This window comes from Scyliorhinus torazame, chromosome 7, assembly GCF_047496885.1.
Source record: "Scyliorhinus torazame isolate Kashiwa2021f chromosome 7, sScyTor2.1, whole genome shotgun sequence".
Taxonomy (NCBI): Eukaryota; Metazoa; Chordata; class Chondrichthyes; order Carcharhiniformes; family Scyliorhinidae; genus Scyliorhinus; species Scyliorhinus torazame.
In genome coordinates, this window is record NC_092713.1 from 315,484,949 (window position 1) to 315,501,554 (window position 16,606).

Below are 16,606 nucleotides of genomic sequence, written 5' to 3' on the forward strand. Positions count from 1 at the left end.
GAATACGCGGCCTGGGACTCGGTCATTCTACGGCTGTTTTCGGCGAATAAAGCAGGAGTTTCACCCCCTCACCAGACCCGCAATCGGTGAGGGTTTCAGGCAGAAATACTAGTCGTAATAGACCACACATTCTCCGCTGGCATCAACATTTTGTCGCTGAAACGGAGATTGCAGCTTTCTATCTTTCCAGTAAACTCAGTGTGGTAGGCTATATTAGGGGTATCGCGGTACCTCGGTGGGATGTACCTTATACTGTAGTATGAGTGGTGGAACCTGACTGCTGGTTCCGCCCAGCCGGCGGAGCACAAGAGTCTGTGTTTCACCCACAGCAGTCATTCTGTACCGGAGCTGCTGGCGTAACTACTTGTTCATTAAAGCCTTCAATTGGACTACAATCTCGCTTCAGTCGTGATTGATCGTGCATCACTCAATGCATCCACCCTCTTATCGTTCTTGGAAATCTGCTCTGCATCATCCCCCAAGCCTTGCTCAATCGCTGCAGCCGGGAATGAAAGTGTTCCACTAACTGAAGTCTAACTGGTGTTTTATTTAGATCTCACATGTTCCTCCACAGCCTTCTCAACTTTCCTGACACCATCTTCCCTTTAAATAAATCATTACTATTTGCCTTAAGGTGGTAGCCGGTTCTGCATTCTCATCAGTCTCCTGTTGTTAGTGACGTGGTCAGAAATACATTTTAGAAATATAAGTGATACCAATTCGGGATTGCGGGTGAACAAAGGACCTCAGTGCAGAACTGGTTTATCCTAAAGCCAGCTACCAAAATAAAAAAAGGCCGAAGCACCTTATTAACGATTCGTTTGCATCGTACGAGCAGAGGCTCTTCAAAACCCTTGGGATAAACAATCTCACAGGGAGACAAATGAAAATCGACGCAGTTGCCAGAAATCTGAAGTAACAGCAGAAAATGCTGGAAGCACTCAGCATGTCAGGCAGCACCTGCAGAGCAAGAAGCGTATGGTTAAAGTTTCAGGTTGATGACCTTACTGCACAGCTGGAAGTCGTTGGAGTTGGAACAGATTTTAAGAGTACTGGGGGAAAGGAGCAGTGAATGAACAAAACACGAGAGGTCTCTGATAGGGTAGCAGGCGGACAGATTACCATAGAACGCACAGCACAAGAACAGACCATTTGGTTCAACTGGTCTATGCCAACATGAGCATCCTCTCAACCTACCTCATTGAGCATCATCAATATATCCTGCAGCATCCCTGCTTATTGCCTCAACTACCCTCTGCGGTAACCGGTTTTTCATGTTCTCAGATTGTGCCCTGCTGTCTTGGACGCTAGGTAAAGCTGGGACTTGGTTTTTAGACAGAGTGTAGTCACGTTCTGGTATCTGTTTAATTCTTCTGCATTAGTACGGTGCCGAAACAGGTTACAGAGTAGGCACGTTACTCCTAGGCATAATTCCAGCCTCTCTCTTTCGCTCTCTCTTGAAAGGGGCAAACAGGTGACTGACAAGCGTTAATGGTACACCATCATCAATGTCACACAATAGATGTTGGCATAGTGATTAACACTGTTGCTCCACAGAGCCAGGGACCCGGGTTCAATTCCCCACTTGGGTCACTGTCTGTTCTCCCCATGACTGCGTGGGTTTCTTCTGGGTGCTCCGGTTTCCTCCCACAAGTCCTAAAAGACGTGCTTGTTAGGTGAATTGGACACTCTGAATTCTTCCTCAGTGTACCCGAACAGGCGCCGGAGTGTGGCGACGAAGGGATTTTCACAGTAACTTCACTGCAGTGCAAATGTATGCCTACTTGTGACACTAATAAAGATTGTTATTATTATATCCCATCTATTAACCCTTTGTATTACACTACATCCCCTGGGTAAAGAGGTTTCTCCTGAATAACTGATCTGATCCATTAGTGGCTCCCTAGTTCTGAGCATCCGTAAATAGGAATATCTTCTCTATGGCTGGCCTATTAACCCCTTTCATAATCTTAAGGAGTAATTTACTGACTAAAAAGATGCTGATACAAGGCACAAGGATAATGAGACACGTGTAGCATCAAAATATATGACCAGAGACGGTGTAAATGGTTACAACAGAATAGCAGAGGGGGAGTGAAGCAATGTACAGCTAATGAGAAAGTCATCTATGATAAATGAACACAGGAAATGCTGGTAAATATTGGTAACATCTGTGGAGAGAGGAACTGTTAATCTTTCAGGTTGATGACCTTTCAGCAAAACTCAATAAGAGCTACTCAACGCTTTGTTAAGGGTCAGTTCAAATCCCAATGGGTTGCTGTCCTGGGAAGATGCATAGATAATGGACAGGGCTCTAACTAGGGTTGCCAACTGTGATTCAGTCTATCCCTGGAGATTTCATCGCATGAAGTCCGTCCCCCCACCCGTCCCCCACCCTCCCCACCCCCCCCCACCCCCACCTTGCCTCCCGCCAACACATCCTGTTCCGCATTGCATTCCTACATCAATTGGAAAGTAAAATTACTCATTACCCAATTGGATGATGCCCGGCGATCAGGCTTTCTTCCTCCATTTCAATGGGTGGGATTCTCCGACTCCCCGCAGGGTCGGAGAATCGCCGGGAGGGGGGGGGGGTTGGCGTGAATCCCACCCCGCCACTCTGACGCCGGCTGCCGAATTCTCCGGCGCAGGTTTTTTGGCGGGGGCGGGGATCGCGCCGGGTCGGTCAGGGGCCGTTGTCAGCGCCCCCCCCCCCCACGATTCTCTGGTCCCCGATGGGCATGCGCAGGAAACACACCAGCGGCTCTGGGAATACGCTGGTGCTCCTGCGCATGCGCCAACTCGCGCCGGACGGCAGAGGCCCTTTGGCGCCACTTGACATGGCGCCAACCACTCCAACACCAGCCTAGCCCCCGAAGGTGTGGAGGATTCCGCACCTTCTGGGGCGCCCGACACCAGAGTGGTTCACGCCACTCCTTGGCGCCGGTACGGCCCGCCCGCTGGATGCCGGAGAATCCCGGCCATTATTTTTATATCTGGTGAAGAGAAATCATCAGCGAAAATTACAAAGAAAAACAATCTATTTCTACGTCCTGGTGATTTTCCTCCGGGGTTGCACACAGCGGTCTCCAGTGTTATGGGACTGGGATTACAGAACACCAAAGTGTTTCAAGGAGTTCAACTGACCCACAACTTTTAATGGATTGTGGTGTGGGAAGCACACGGCGTACTTTCCAGGTGTGATACAGCAGAAATGGACAAATGGTTTTTAAAACAAAACAATGTTTATTCTATGAACTCAAGTTAACCTTTTAAAAACAAACATTGAATATCTTAACACCCATTACTTCAAAGATAACCCCAAAAGACTACAACACTAAATAATCCTTCAAACTGTTCCTTTAAACATCCAAAAGACTTCAAACCTTCAAAAGCAGACATGAGGTTACATTCAATATATTTATCGTCTTTGGATTGCAGACATCAACAGACCAGCTCGGTGTTTCTTCCTGCAGCTCTCAGCAAAACACACACATACTCCCAGCTGCCTTCTCAAACTGAAACCAAAAGCAGAAGTGAGCTCAGCTCCCCCCAACCCCTGACATCACTTCAGTAATATGATCAGCTCCATTTCTTAAAGGTACATTGCTTAAACATCCATGTTTTAAAGGTACTCTCACATGACCCCTCCCCCCAAGAAAAATAAATAAATCATCAACTTCAAGATGGTTTCATTTTTCACCTTTGCACCATCAATTAAGAAATGCACACAGTAAAAACACTTTACCGGGTCAAAGAAACAACACATGCAAACAGGTATAATAATATAGTCAAAAAACTTTTTCTTCTTCTTCTTCCTCCAACCGAAATCCTTCTCGATTGACAGTCTCTTTGAACAAGAAAGTCTCTGCACGATCCATCCATTCCTCTACGCCTCAGCGTTTCTCTTTAAAGTTAGATACTTCAGTTCAATCTGATCACAGAGTCCCTTGCAATTCTCCAATACAGGAGTATCAGTTACCACAGCTTTCAGGCAGTCAAATGCATGTTGAAACTCCACTGTCAATTGAAATTTTTTAATACGTTTCTTCAGCAAGTCCGTCAGTGGAGCAATGATGCTACAAAACTCTTGCACAAATGTTCGATCCAATCCACTCATGCCACGAAATCTAATTATTTCCCGTCGTGTCGAGGGTATTTGAAACTCCCCAATAACTTTCATTTTCACATCCCGTGGGACCAATTGACCCTGTCCGATTGTATGGCCAAGGAAAGTGACTTGGGCTTTTCCAAATTCACATTTGGCGAGGTTTATCACCAAACCCACCTTCTGAACTCGATCGAATAACTCCATAAGATGTTTTAAATGTCCTTTCCATGTCTGGCAGAAAACTACCAGATCGTCGATATATACCGCACAATTGGGTAATCCTGAAACAACTGTATTAGTTAACCGTTGAAATGTGGCTGGGGCATTTTTCATGCCTAATGTCATTACTTTGAATTGGTATATACCATCTCGAGTCACAAAAGCTGAAATCGCCTTTGCCCTTTCGGATAAAGGTACCTGCCAGTAACCTTTAAGTAAATCCAATTTGGAAATAAAAGCGGATTGTCCCACTTTCTCAATGCAATCCTCCAAACATGGGATAGGATAAGAGTCCGTTCTTGTAACTGCATTCACCTTTCTATAGCCCACACACAACCATTGGGTACCGTCTGGTTTAGGTACCATCACTGTGGGTGAGCTCCATTGTCTGCAACCCACTTCAATTATGCCATTTTCAAACATACTCTCAATCTCTTTGTTGACCAGTGCCAATTTTAACGGGTTAAGTCTATATGGATGTTGTTTGATTGGAACAGCATATCCCACATCTACATCATGTATAGCCATTTTAGTACTTCCCAATTTATCTTGACAAACTTGCCCATGTGATATCAATAACTCTTTCAGCTCAGTTTGTTTTTCCTCTGGAAGATACCCCAACAATTTATCCCAATTTTAAAGAACATCCTCCTTTTCCAATTTAATTTGAGGTATGTCAAATTCACAGTCATCTGGATTTGGTTCGTCACTTTGAGTTTGAATCATTAAAACCTCCGCCTTTTTCTCTCCTTCCCTTTCAAAGTACCTTTTAAGCATATTCACATGTCACACTCTTCTATCTGGTGTTTTTACCACATAATTTACCTCACTTAATTTCCTTTCAATCTGATACGGTCCACAAAACCTAGCTTTTAAAGGTTCACCTACCACTGGGAACAACACTAAAACTTTATCTCCACTGGCAAAACTCCGAACTTTGGAGTTCTTGTCCGATACCCGTTTCATCACATTTTGTGCAACTTTCAAATGTTGTCTTGCCAATTCACCTGCTCTATTTAATCGTTCCCTAAAATTTGACAAGTAATCCAATAATGTAACTTCCGATTTCTCACTCACCAATTTTTCCTCAATCAATTTAAGTGGTCCTCTTACCTCGTGACCAAAAATTAGTGCAAAAGGACTAAATTTGGTGGAACTCATTAGGTGCATCCCTAATTGAAAACAGTACGAATGGAATTCCTTTATCCCAATCCTCTGGATAATCATGACAAGAAGCCCTCAAAATTGTCTGTAATGTCTGATGCCACCTTTCTAATGCTTCCAGCGATTCTGGATGGTACGCAGTTGATTTAAATTGTTTTACTCCTAAGCTATCCATAACTTCTTTGAATAACTTTGAGGTAAAATTTGATCCTTGATCCGATTGTATTTCTGTGGGTAGTCCATATCGAGTAAAGAATTAAAGTAACTCCTCCACAATCGTTTTAGCTGTAATATTACGTACCGGAATGGCCTCTGTAAACCTAGTAGGCACATCCATTATAGTCAAAAGATATTGATTCCCACTTTCTGTTTTAGGAAGCGGTCCTACACAATCAATTAGGACCCTTGTAAAAGGTTCCTCAAATGCTGGAATGGGTATTAAGGGCACTGGTTTTATCACTGCTTGAGGATTCCCTATCACTTGACATATGTGATATGATTGACAAAATTTAACTACATCTTTATTTGGTCCAGTCCAATAAAAATGTGTCTGGATTTTAGCTTGAGTTTTCCGTATCCCCAAATGACCTCCCACTGGTACCTCATGTGCCACTCACAACACCTCCCTTCTATACCCTACCGGCAATACTACTTGATGAACTTCTGCCCACTTTTCATCCGCCTGCTTATGTACAGGTCTCCATTTTCTCATCAAGACATCACTTTAACGGTAATAACACTCTGGTATACTCTCAGATTCCTCTTTCGTATATGCTTTCTGATATATCCGTTTTATTTCTACATCTTTCCGTTGTAGCTCCGCCAATTTTCAAAATATCCTCCACCCGTTCTTGTTCTTTTTCAACCATCTGATCAAAAATTGTTTCTGATAATTGCACTTCAACTTCATCTACACTCTTTGATTTCTCTTCTTGTCTTAGCCTGTGACTTTGCGACATTGTTACTACACAATCTGGAAAAATCCCAGGATTTTTGTCCTTCAACACTTCAGTTGTCTGATTTTCCACGGGCTTATCAACCACAGCGGGCATCACTCCCACTTGCGATCCAGCTATATCATTACCCAAGATAATCTGTAATCCTGGGCAAGATAGTTTATCTATTACTCCTACTACCATTTCACCACTCTTCACTGGACTTTCCAACCTTACCTTATATAATGGAACGCTACTCCTCTCACCCTGAATTCCACATATTACCACCTTTTCTGGCAACATTCATCCAAACTACATAATTCCTCATCTCTTACCATTAAAGATTGACTAGCTCCTGTATCTTTTAAAATTGTGACTTCTTTACCTGCTCCTCCTGAGACACATGAGTAAACTTTACCCACACAAGTAAATTCTTTAAAGAGATCTGGCACCTTCTTATCAATCACCTCTTGATCAGGCTGTACAATCTTTTGCACCTCCTTCGCTTCACTTGGGCTTTCCTTTACCACTTTAACAAATCCCACTGACTTATCCTGTTTTAACACATCAGCCTGATGTGAAAACATTTGAAACTTTGCATTTCTTTTCCACCCTCCTGGATTTCTTTTTTAATCTGAGGTACACTCTCCTTATTATCTTCCATCAGATCACCTTTGCCTCTCCCACTTGAGTATTTCTCATGTCCCGTTTTTCTATCCCTCACAGGCTGAAACTGATGTCGGAAACCAAGCTTTGATTTATGAACTAATCCATAATCATCTGCCATTTCTGCTGCTAACCTTGCAGTTTTAACCATCTGTTCTTCCGCATGAATTCTCACGACATCAGGAATCGAATTTTTAAACTCCTCCAAAAGTATAATTTCTCTGAGAGCTTCATATGTTTGATCTATTTTCAAAGCCCTTATCCACCTATCAAAATTATTCTGTTTGAGCCTTTCAAACTCCATGTATGTTTGACCAAATTCTTTCCTTAAATTTCTAAACCTTTGTCTGTAGGCTTCAGGCACTAGTTCATATGCACCCAAGGTGGATTTTTTCACCTCCTCATATGTTCTAGCTACCTCCGCCAGTAGTGACGCAAACACTTCACTAGCTCTACCTACCAGCTTTGTTTGAATCAGTAATACCCACATGTCCTCAAAGAACAAAGAACAAAGAAATGTACAGCACAGGAACAGGCCCTTCGGCCCTCCAAGCCCGTGCCGACCATACTGCCCGACTAAACTACAATCTTCTACACTTCCTGGGTCCGTATCCTTCTATTCCCATCCTATTCATGGATTTGTCAAGATGCCCCTTAAATGTCACTATCGTCCCTGCTTCCACTACCTCCTCCGGTAGTGAGTTCCAGGCACCCACTACCCTCTGCGTAAAAAACTTGCCTCGTACATCTACTCTAAACCTTGCCCCTCTCACCTTAAACCTATGCCCCCTAGTAATTGACCCCTCTACCCTGGGGAAAAGCCTCTGACTATCCACTCTGTCTATGCCCCTCATAATTTTGTATACCTCTATCAGGTCGCCCCTCAACCTCCTTCGTTCCAGTGAGAACAAACCGAGTTTATTCAATCGCTCCTCATAGCTTATGCCCTCCATACCAGGCAACATTCTGGTAAATCTCTTCTGCACCCTCTCTAAAGCCTCCACATCCTTCTGGTAGTGTGGCGACCAGAATTGAACACTATACTCCAAGTGTGGCCTAACTAAGGTTCTATACAGCTGCAACATGACTTGCCAATTCTTATACTCAATGCCCCGGCCAATGAAGGCAAGCATGCCGTATGCCTTCTTGACTACCTTCTCCACCTGTGTTGCCCCTTTCAATGACCTGTGGACCTGTACTCCTAGATCTCTTTGACTTTCAATACTCTTGAGGGTTCTACCATTTACTGTATATTCCCTACCTGCATTAGCCCTTCCAAAATGCATTACCTCACATTTGTTGCATTACCTCACATTTGTGGCCATTTAATTTGTTTAGCTACCTTCTCAAATGAAATGAAAAAGGCTTCTATCTCCTTCTCGTCAAACCTTGGCAATGCTTGGACATATTTAAATAGATCCCCACCAAGCCTTCGACTTTGACGTTCTTTCTCACTATCCTCATCACTATCATCCAACTGCATGGTTCCCTTTACATCTGCCAATTTTAACTGACTGTCGTGTTTCATGGCCATTTTCTGAAGTTCAAACTCTCTCTCTTTATCTCTTTCCCTGATCTGTATCTCCCTTTCTCTTTCTTTTTGTTCTGCAAGGGCTATTCTTTCTTTTCTCATTTCTTCTCTCTTCTGTTCTTTTTCCTCTCTGACTCTTTCTTTTTCCTCTCTCTCTCTTTCTTTTTCCTCTCTACCTCTTTTGTATTCAACCTGCTTTAATTCTTTCTCATGTTCCATTTGTTTAATTTGTAACTGAATTTTTGCCATTTCCAATGAATCAAACTGTATCTCAGGCAACTCTATCTGCTTAACCACTGCCATAATTACCTCACCTTTTCGCATTTTGTCAGGTAATATTAACGGCAATGTTTTTTGCCAAAGCTAAGGAGTTCTCCCAGTGAGACAGAGAAGACTGCCAGGAGTGAGGCAGCAAAGAGTGAGTTTGGGAATTTGAATCGAGGTGGGAATTGAATTGAATTAAATTGAATCAGTAAGGCAGCTCCTTTTAAATTTCAGGAGTTTAAATTAATTGATTTTAAGCTAGTATTGTGCAGTGTCGGTTAACAAGGGCTGCCCCACCCACTCACATAACTGGTTGGCAGTTAAGTGTCAGTCACTTCAATCTACTTTGATCTAAAAGCAGGTGGGGGAGGGGAGTCAATTCAGGACAGTTTAAAAAGAGCCACTTGTAAACTCACTCCCAGTGAGTTCTCCCAGTGAGCCAGAGAAGACAGCCAGGAGTGAGGCAGCAAAGAGTGAGTTTGGGAATTTGAATCGAGGTGGGAATTCAAAGCTGGGTGGGGAGGAAGTGCTTTTTGTGACTGGTAAGTAGTGTTTCTGTTTTTCTGTTTCTTTTTATTGGTATATTTATTTATTTTTTTCTTCATTGTTTATTTATTTATTTAATTTTTTTCTGGGGAAATTGAAATTGTTGAAGTTAACTGAAGGTTTAAGACATGGCAGGAGATCTCAGACCCGTGTCATGCTCCTCGTGTGCGATGTGGGAGCTCAGGGACACGTCCACTGTCCCTGGTTCCTTTACGTGCATGAAGTGTGTCCAGTTGCAGCTCCTGTTAGACCGCTTGACGGCTCTGGAGCTGCGGATGGACTCACTTTGGAGCGTCCGCGATGCTGAGGACGTCGTGGATAGCACGTTCAGCGAGTTGGTCACACCGCAGGTGGAAGGTACTGAGGGAGATAGTAAATGGGTGACCAAAAGACAGAGCAAGAGTAGGAAGGCAGTGCAGGTGTCCTCTGCGGTCATCTTCCTGCAAAACAGATATACCGCTTTGGATACTGTTGAGGGAGATGGCTCACCAGGGGAAGGCAGCAGCAGCCAGGTTCATGGCACCGTGGCTGGCTCTGCTGCGCAGCTGGGCAGGAAGAAGAATGGCAGGGCTATAGTGATAGGGGACTCAATTGTAAGGGGAATAGACAGGCGGTTCTGCGGACCCAATCGAGACTCCAGGATGGTATGTTGCCTCCCTGGTGCAAGGGTCAAGGATGTCTCGGAGCGGCTGCAGGACATTCTGGGGGGGGGGAGGGTGAACAGCCAGCTGTCGTGGTGCACATAGGCACTAACGATATAGGTAAAAAACGGGACGAGGTCCTACAAGCTGAATTTAGGGAGCTAGGAGTTAAACTAAAAAGTAGGACCTCAAAGGTAGTAATCTCAGGATTGCTACCAGTGCCACGAGCTAGTCAGAGTAGGAATGTCAGGATAGAGAGGATGAATACGTGGCTCGAGAGATGGTGCAAGAGGGAGGGATTCAAATTCCAGGGACATTGGAACCGATTCTGTGGTAGGTGGGACCAGTACAAACCGGACGGTCTGCACCTGGGCAGGACTGGAACCGATGTCCAGCTCTAGCAAACCGATGTGTTTGCTAGAGCTGTTGGGGAGAGTTTAAACTAATGTGGCAGGGGGATGGGAACCAATGCAGGAAGTTGGAAGGTTGTAAAACAGGGACAGAAATCAAAGGCAGTAAGGGGGAAAGTGTAAGGCAGAGAAGCCAGAGTCAAAAATCAAAAAGGGCGACAGTACAAGGTACAGTGACTGAGGGGAGCTCAGTGAATAGGACCAGGAATACTAAAATAAATAAAATGGGAAGTGAAAACATTAATGGTAAGCGACGCAGCAGGTTGTTACAGGAAGATATGGGTTCGACGACAAGGAAAATTAGGAGAAAGGGGAAGAGGAAATATAACTTAGGAGAGGTTACTGATCGAGGTGTTAAGATTAAGAACAGAGGTAAAAAAGCCAACATAAGTGTACTTTACCTGAATGCTCGTAGTATTCGGAATAAGGTAAATGAGTTGATGGCGCAAATCATCGTGAATGACTATGATTTAGTGGCCATTACGGAAACATGGTTAAAGGATGGTCACGACTGGGAGTTAAATATCCGAGGGTATCAAACTTTTCGGAAGGACAGAGTGGATGGTAAGGGAGGTGGTGTAGCTCTGTTATTTAAGGATGACATCCGGGCAACAGTAAGGGATGACATCGGTGCTATGGAGGATAAGGCTGAATCCATTTGGGTGGAAATCAGGAATAGTAAGGTGAAAAAGTCACTGATAGGAGTAATCTATAGGCCACCAAATAGTAACATTATGGTGGGGCAGGCAATAAACAAAGAAATAATAGATGCATGTAGAAATGGTACAGCAGTTATCATGGGGGATTTTAATCTACATATTGATTGGTTTAACCAGGTCGGTCAAGGCAGCCTTGAGGAGGAGTTTATAGAATGTATCCGCGATAGTTTCCTCGAACAGTATGTAATGGAACCTACGAGGGAACAAGCGGTCCTAGATCTGGTCCTGTGTAATGAGACAGGATTGATTCAGGATCTCATAGTTAGGGATCCTCTCGGAAGGAGCGATCACAATATGGTGGAATTTAAAATACAGATGGAGGGTGAGAAGGTAAAATCAAGCACGAGTGTTTTGTGCTTAAACAAAGGAGATTACAATGGGATGAGAGAAGAACTAGCTAAGGTAGACTGGGAGCAAAGACTTTATGGTGAAACAGTTGAGGAACAGTGGAGAACCTTCCAAGTGATTTTTCACAGTGCCCAGCAAAGGTTTATACCAACAAAAAGGAAGGACGGTAAAAAGAGGGAAAATCGACCGTGGATATCTAAGGAAATAAGGGAGAGTATCAAATTGAAGGAAAAAACATACAAAGTAGCAAAGATCAGTGGGAGACTAGAGGACTGGGAAATCTTTAGGGGGCAACAGAAAGCTACTAAAAATGCTATAAAGAAGAGTAAGATAGATTATGAGAGTAAACTTGCTCAGAATATAAAAACAGATGGTAAAAGTTTCTACAAATACATAAAACAAAAAAGAGTGGCTAAGGTAAATATTGGTCCTTTAGAGGATGAGAAGGGAGATTTAATAATGGGAGATGAGGAAATGGCTGAGGAACTGAACAGGTTTTTTGGGTCGGTCTTCACAGTGGAAGACACAAATAACATGCCAGTGACTGATGGAAATGAGGCTATGACAGGTGAGGACCTTGAGAGGATTGATATCACCAAGGAAGTAGTGATGGGCAAGCTAATGGGGCTAAAGGTAGACAAGTCTCCTGGCCCTGATGGAATGCATCCCAGAGTGCTAAAAGAGATGGCTAGGGAAATTGCAAATGCACTAGTGATAATTTACCAAAATTCACTAGACTCTGGGGTGGTCCCGGCGGATTGGAAATTAGCAAACCTGACACCGCTGTTTAAAAAAGGAGGTAGGCAGAAAGTGGGTAATTATAGGCCAGTGAGCTTAACTTCGGTAGTAGGGAAGATGCTGGAATCTGTCATCAAGGATGAAATAGTGAGGCATCTGGATGGAAATTGTCCCATTGGACAGACGCAGCATGGGTTCATAAAGGGCAGGTCGTGCCTAACTAATTTAGTGGAATTATTTGAGGACATTAACAGTGCGGTAGATAACGGGGAGCCAATGGATGTGGTATATCTGGATTTCCAGAAAGCCTTTGACAAGGTCCCACACAAAAGGTTGTTGCATAAGATAAAGATGCATGGCATTAAGGGGAAAGTAGTAGCATGGATCGAGGATTGGTTAATTAATAGAAAGCAAAGAGTGGGGATTAATGGGTGTTTCTCTGGTTGGCAATCAGTAGCTAGTGGTGTCCCTCAGGGATCAGTGTTGGGCCCACAACTGTTCACAATTTACATAGATGATTTGGAGTTGGGGACCAAGGGCAATGTGTCCAAGTTTGCAGACGACACTAAAATAAGTGGTAAAGCAAAAAGTGCAGAGGATACTGGAAGTCTGCAGAGGGATTTGGATAGGCTAAGTGAATGGGCTAGGGTCTGGCAGATGGAATACAATGTTGACAAATGTGAGGTTATCCATTTTGGTAGGAATAACAGCAAAAGGGATTATTATTTAAATGATAAAATGTTAAAACATGCTGCTGTGCAGAGAGACCTGGGTGTGCTAGTGCATGAGTCGCAGAAAGTTGGTTTTCAGGTGCAACAGGTGATTAAGAAGGCAAATGGAATTTTGTCCTTCATTGCTAGAGGGATGGAGTTTAAGACTAGGGAGGTTATGCTGCAATTGTATAAGGTGTTAGTGAGGCCACACCTGGAGTATTGTGTTCAGTTTTGGTCTCCTTACTTGAGAAAGGACGTACTGGCACTGGAGGGTGTGCAGAGGAGATTCACCAGGTTAATCCCAGAGCTGAAGGGGTTGGATTACGAGGAGAGGTTGAGTAGACTGGGACTGTACTCGTTGTAATTTAGAAGGATGAGGGGGGATCTTATAGAAACATATAAGATTATGAAGGGGATAGACAGGATAGATGCGGGCAGGTTGTTTCCACTGGCGGGTAAAAGCAGAACTAGGGGGCATAGCCTCAAAATAAGGGGAAGTAGATTTAGGACTGAGTTTAGGAGGAACTTCTTCACCCAAAGGGTTGTGAATCTATGGAATTCCTTGCCCAGTGAAGCAGTAGAGGCTCCTTCATTAAATGTTTTTAAGATAAAGATAGATAGTTTTTTGAAGAAAAAAGGGATTAAGGGTTATGGTGTTCGGGCCGGAAAGTGGAGCTGAGTCCACAAAAGATCAGCCATGATCTCATTGAATGGTGGAGCAGGCTCGAGGGGCCAGATGGCCTACTCCTGCTCCTATTCTTATGTTCTTATGTTCTAACAGTCTGCTTTTAGTCTCTGTCCATGAGGCACTGCGTGTGACCGTCTTCACCCCCAAAAACTTCTGTGCCTCTGGAAGAGCCATTGTCCACTACCCACTCCCCACTTAAACTAGAATACCACACCGGAAAAGCACCCACACTATATGCTCACCCCTCACTGTCTTTAAGTTCACTAAGCCATCCAATAGATAGACTTTTATCCCCTTCAAGCCCCCAATTGTTATGGGTCCATGTTTAAAGAACCCCAATGTGTTTCATGGAGTTCAACCGACCCACAACTTTTAATAGATTGTGGTGTGGGGAGCACACGGCGTACTCTCCAGGTGTGATACAGCAATTATGGACAAATGGTTTTTAAAACAAAACAATGTTTACTCTATGAACTCAAGTTAACCTTTTAAAAACAAGCATTGAATATCTCAACACCCATTCCTTCAAAGATAACCCCAAAAGACTACAACACTAAATAATCCTTCAAACTGTTCTTTTAAACATCCAAAAGACTTCAAACCTTCAAAAGCAGACACCAGGTTACATTCAATATATTTATAGTCCTTGGATTGCAGACATCAACAGACCAGCTCTGTGTTTCTTCTTGCAGCTCTCTGGAAACACACAGACACTCCCAGCTGCCTTCTCAAACTGAAACCAAAAGCAGAAGTGAGCTCAGCTCCCCCCACCCTCTGACATCGCTTCAGTAATATGATCTGCTCCATTTCTTAAAGGTACATTGCTTAAACATCCTTTTCTTAAAGGTGCTCTCACATGACACCTGGAGACTGATCTTCAATTTCTGGAGACTCCAGTGCAATCCCGGAGGGTTGGCAACCCCAAAGAGTGCCTATTCTCTGACCGCACTTTCTTGGTGTGAGAGTGTGAGAGTGAGACTGTGAGAGTGCCTGTCCTCTGACTGCACTTTCTTGGCGTGAGACTGTGAAGGGACACAGTGTAGTGAAATGTACCTTATCGGTTAAAGTGTTGAAATATCCACGTGGGTTAGTGGGAATGTATAAATTGCACATTCAGCAAAAACAAGGTTAAGACATTCACATTAACATCTAACTGGGGTGTTTTGAGGTGATTAAAGGAGCTGAAAGAGAGAAAGTGTTTTGTTTTGTGGTGGGGGTGGGTAGAGTTTAAATTAAGGGAGAATTACAACTGAACCTTTAATGAGACGACGTCAGGAAGGACTTCTTCATGAAAAGGGCAGTGGGAATGCGGAACTCTCTAAAAAATGGATGAGGCTGGGGTCAATGGAGAATTTCAAAACCGAGATTGGTCGACTTCTGTTCGTCAAAGAAGCTAAAAGATCTGAGACCAAGGTGGATAGACAGAGAAAAGATGCAGATCATCCATGATCTAATTCAAGGGCATTTAGGGCAGCACGGTAGCATAGTGGCTAGCACTATGGCTTCACAGCGCCATGGTCCCAGGTTCGATTCCCTGCTGGGTCACTGTCTGTGCGGAATGTGCACATTCTCCCCGTGTCTGCGTGGGTTTCCTCCGGGTGCTCCGGTTTCCTCCCCCAGTCCAAAGACATGCAGTTGAGGTGGATTGGCCACGCTAAAATTGCCCTCGGTGACTAAAAAGGTTAGAAGGGGTTATTGGGTTTGAAGGGATAGGGTGGAAGTGAGGGCTTAAGTGGGTCGATGCAGACTCGATGGGCTGAATGGCCTCCTTCTGCACTATATGTTCTATGCTATGACCAAAAGACTAATAATGTTTTTGTGTTCTGTTATTCCAAGCAGGGTGCGTGATGTTCTCTGCTTTGTTGATAAGGATGGCTTTGATGTGTAGTGTTCAACAAACAACATCAAGTTATGTTGATTAACAAAGCTAATTTATTAACACTACTTATAACTAGATTTGAAAGTCTCACTGAGATACAAAGGCTGCTCAATTAACTATGCTGTAACTCTATCCACAGATCTCCTGAACACACGACTGCTCTCTCTCACACCTAAACACCTTCTCCCAGAATCAAGGGTGTCACGTGATGTACGTGACTACTCTTGGTCACCATCTGGTGGCTGGCTGTATTTACATAAAATTGTTAACCCTTCATCTACCAGACAATATCCATATCGTCACAGGGTGTTAGAAGAATTGAGTGGTGGAACAATGGTAAAGATTCCTCCAAGTCGTTATGGCTGGAATTTGGAATTTTCCAGCCTTCCTCACAATGGCGGATTTTTCCACGGCAGAGGAGGTTCGGCATTTGACGCTGGTTGGGTCTTCTAGCTCCGCCGAAACCGACAACATTTTGCATGGCCCGCCCTTTCCGCTGCCGGCGATCGACTTTGGAGTGGGCCGGCAGATCATGCCAACGGGAAGGACTGGAAAACCCAACCCCAATGTCTTTGAAACATTTCGCCAGACTAATCATTCGAGTAAAATCAAAAATCCCTTTCTCAAATAACATGTTTTAAAAGATTTGTCAGAATTCCCTTCGCTCCTTTTATAACCTGTAATAGGCAGGGGGAGATTTCGCCATTGCGATTGTTGAGTGGTCATTCTAATTTGCTGACGTCTGGTTGTCTCATTGCTCCCTTTCTCCCTCACGGTAATTCTGAGGGTCAAGGTGAAGAACAATAAGCTGCCTGATTACATTCCGGATGCTAACCAATGCTCCTGTGCCTAGACAGAATGTTTTGCTTTGTTATTAGTCCTCCAGTTTATGGCAGATTCAGGTGCTAATTGCAGAGGTGGCACAACCCAACCAGCCAGTGGGATAGCACGGAGATTACAAGGAACAAACAACTGCAAATAATTTCATAGATAATAGCTAATAGTGGAAATGTCATTCACGGTAGTGTGAAAAA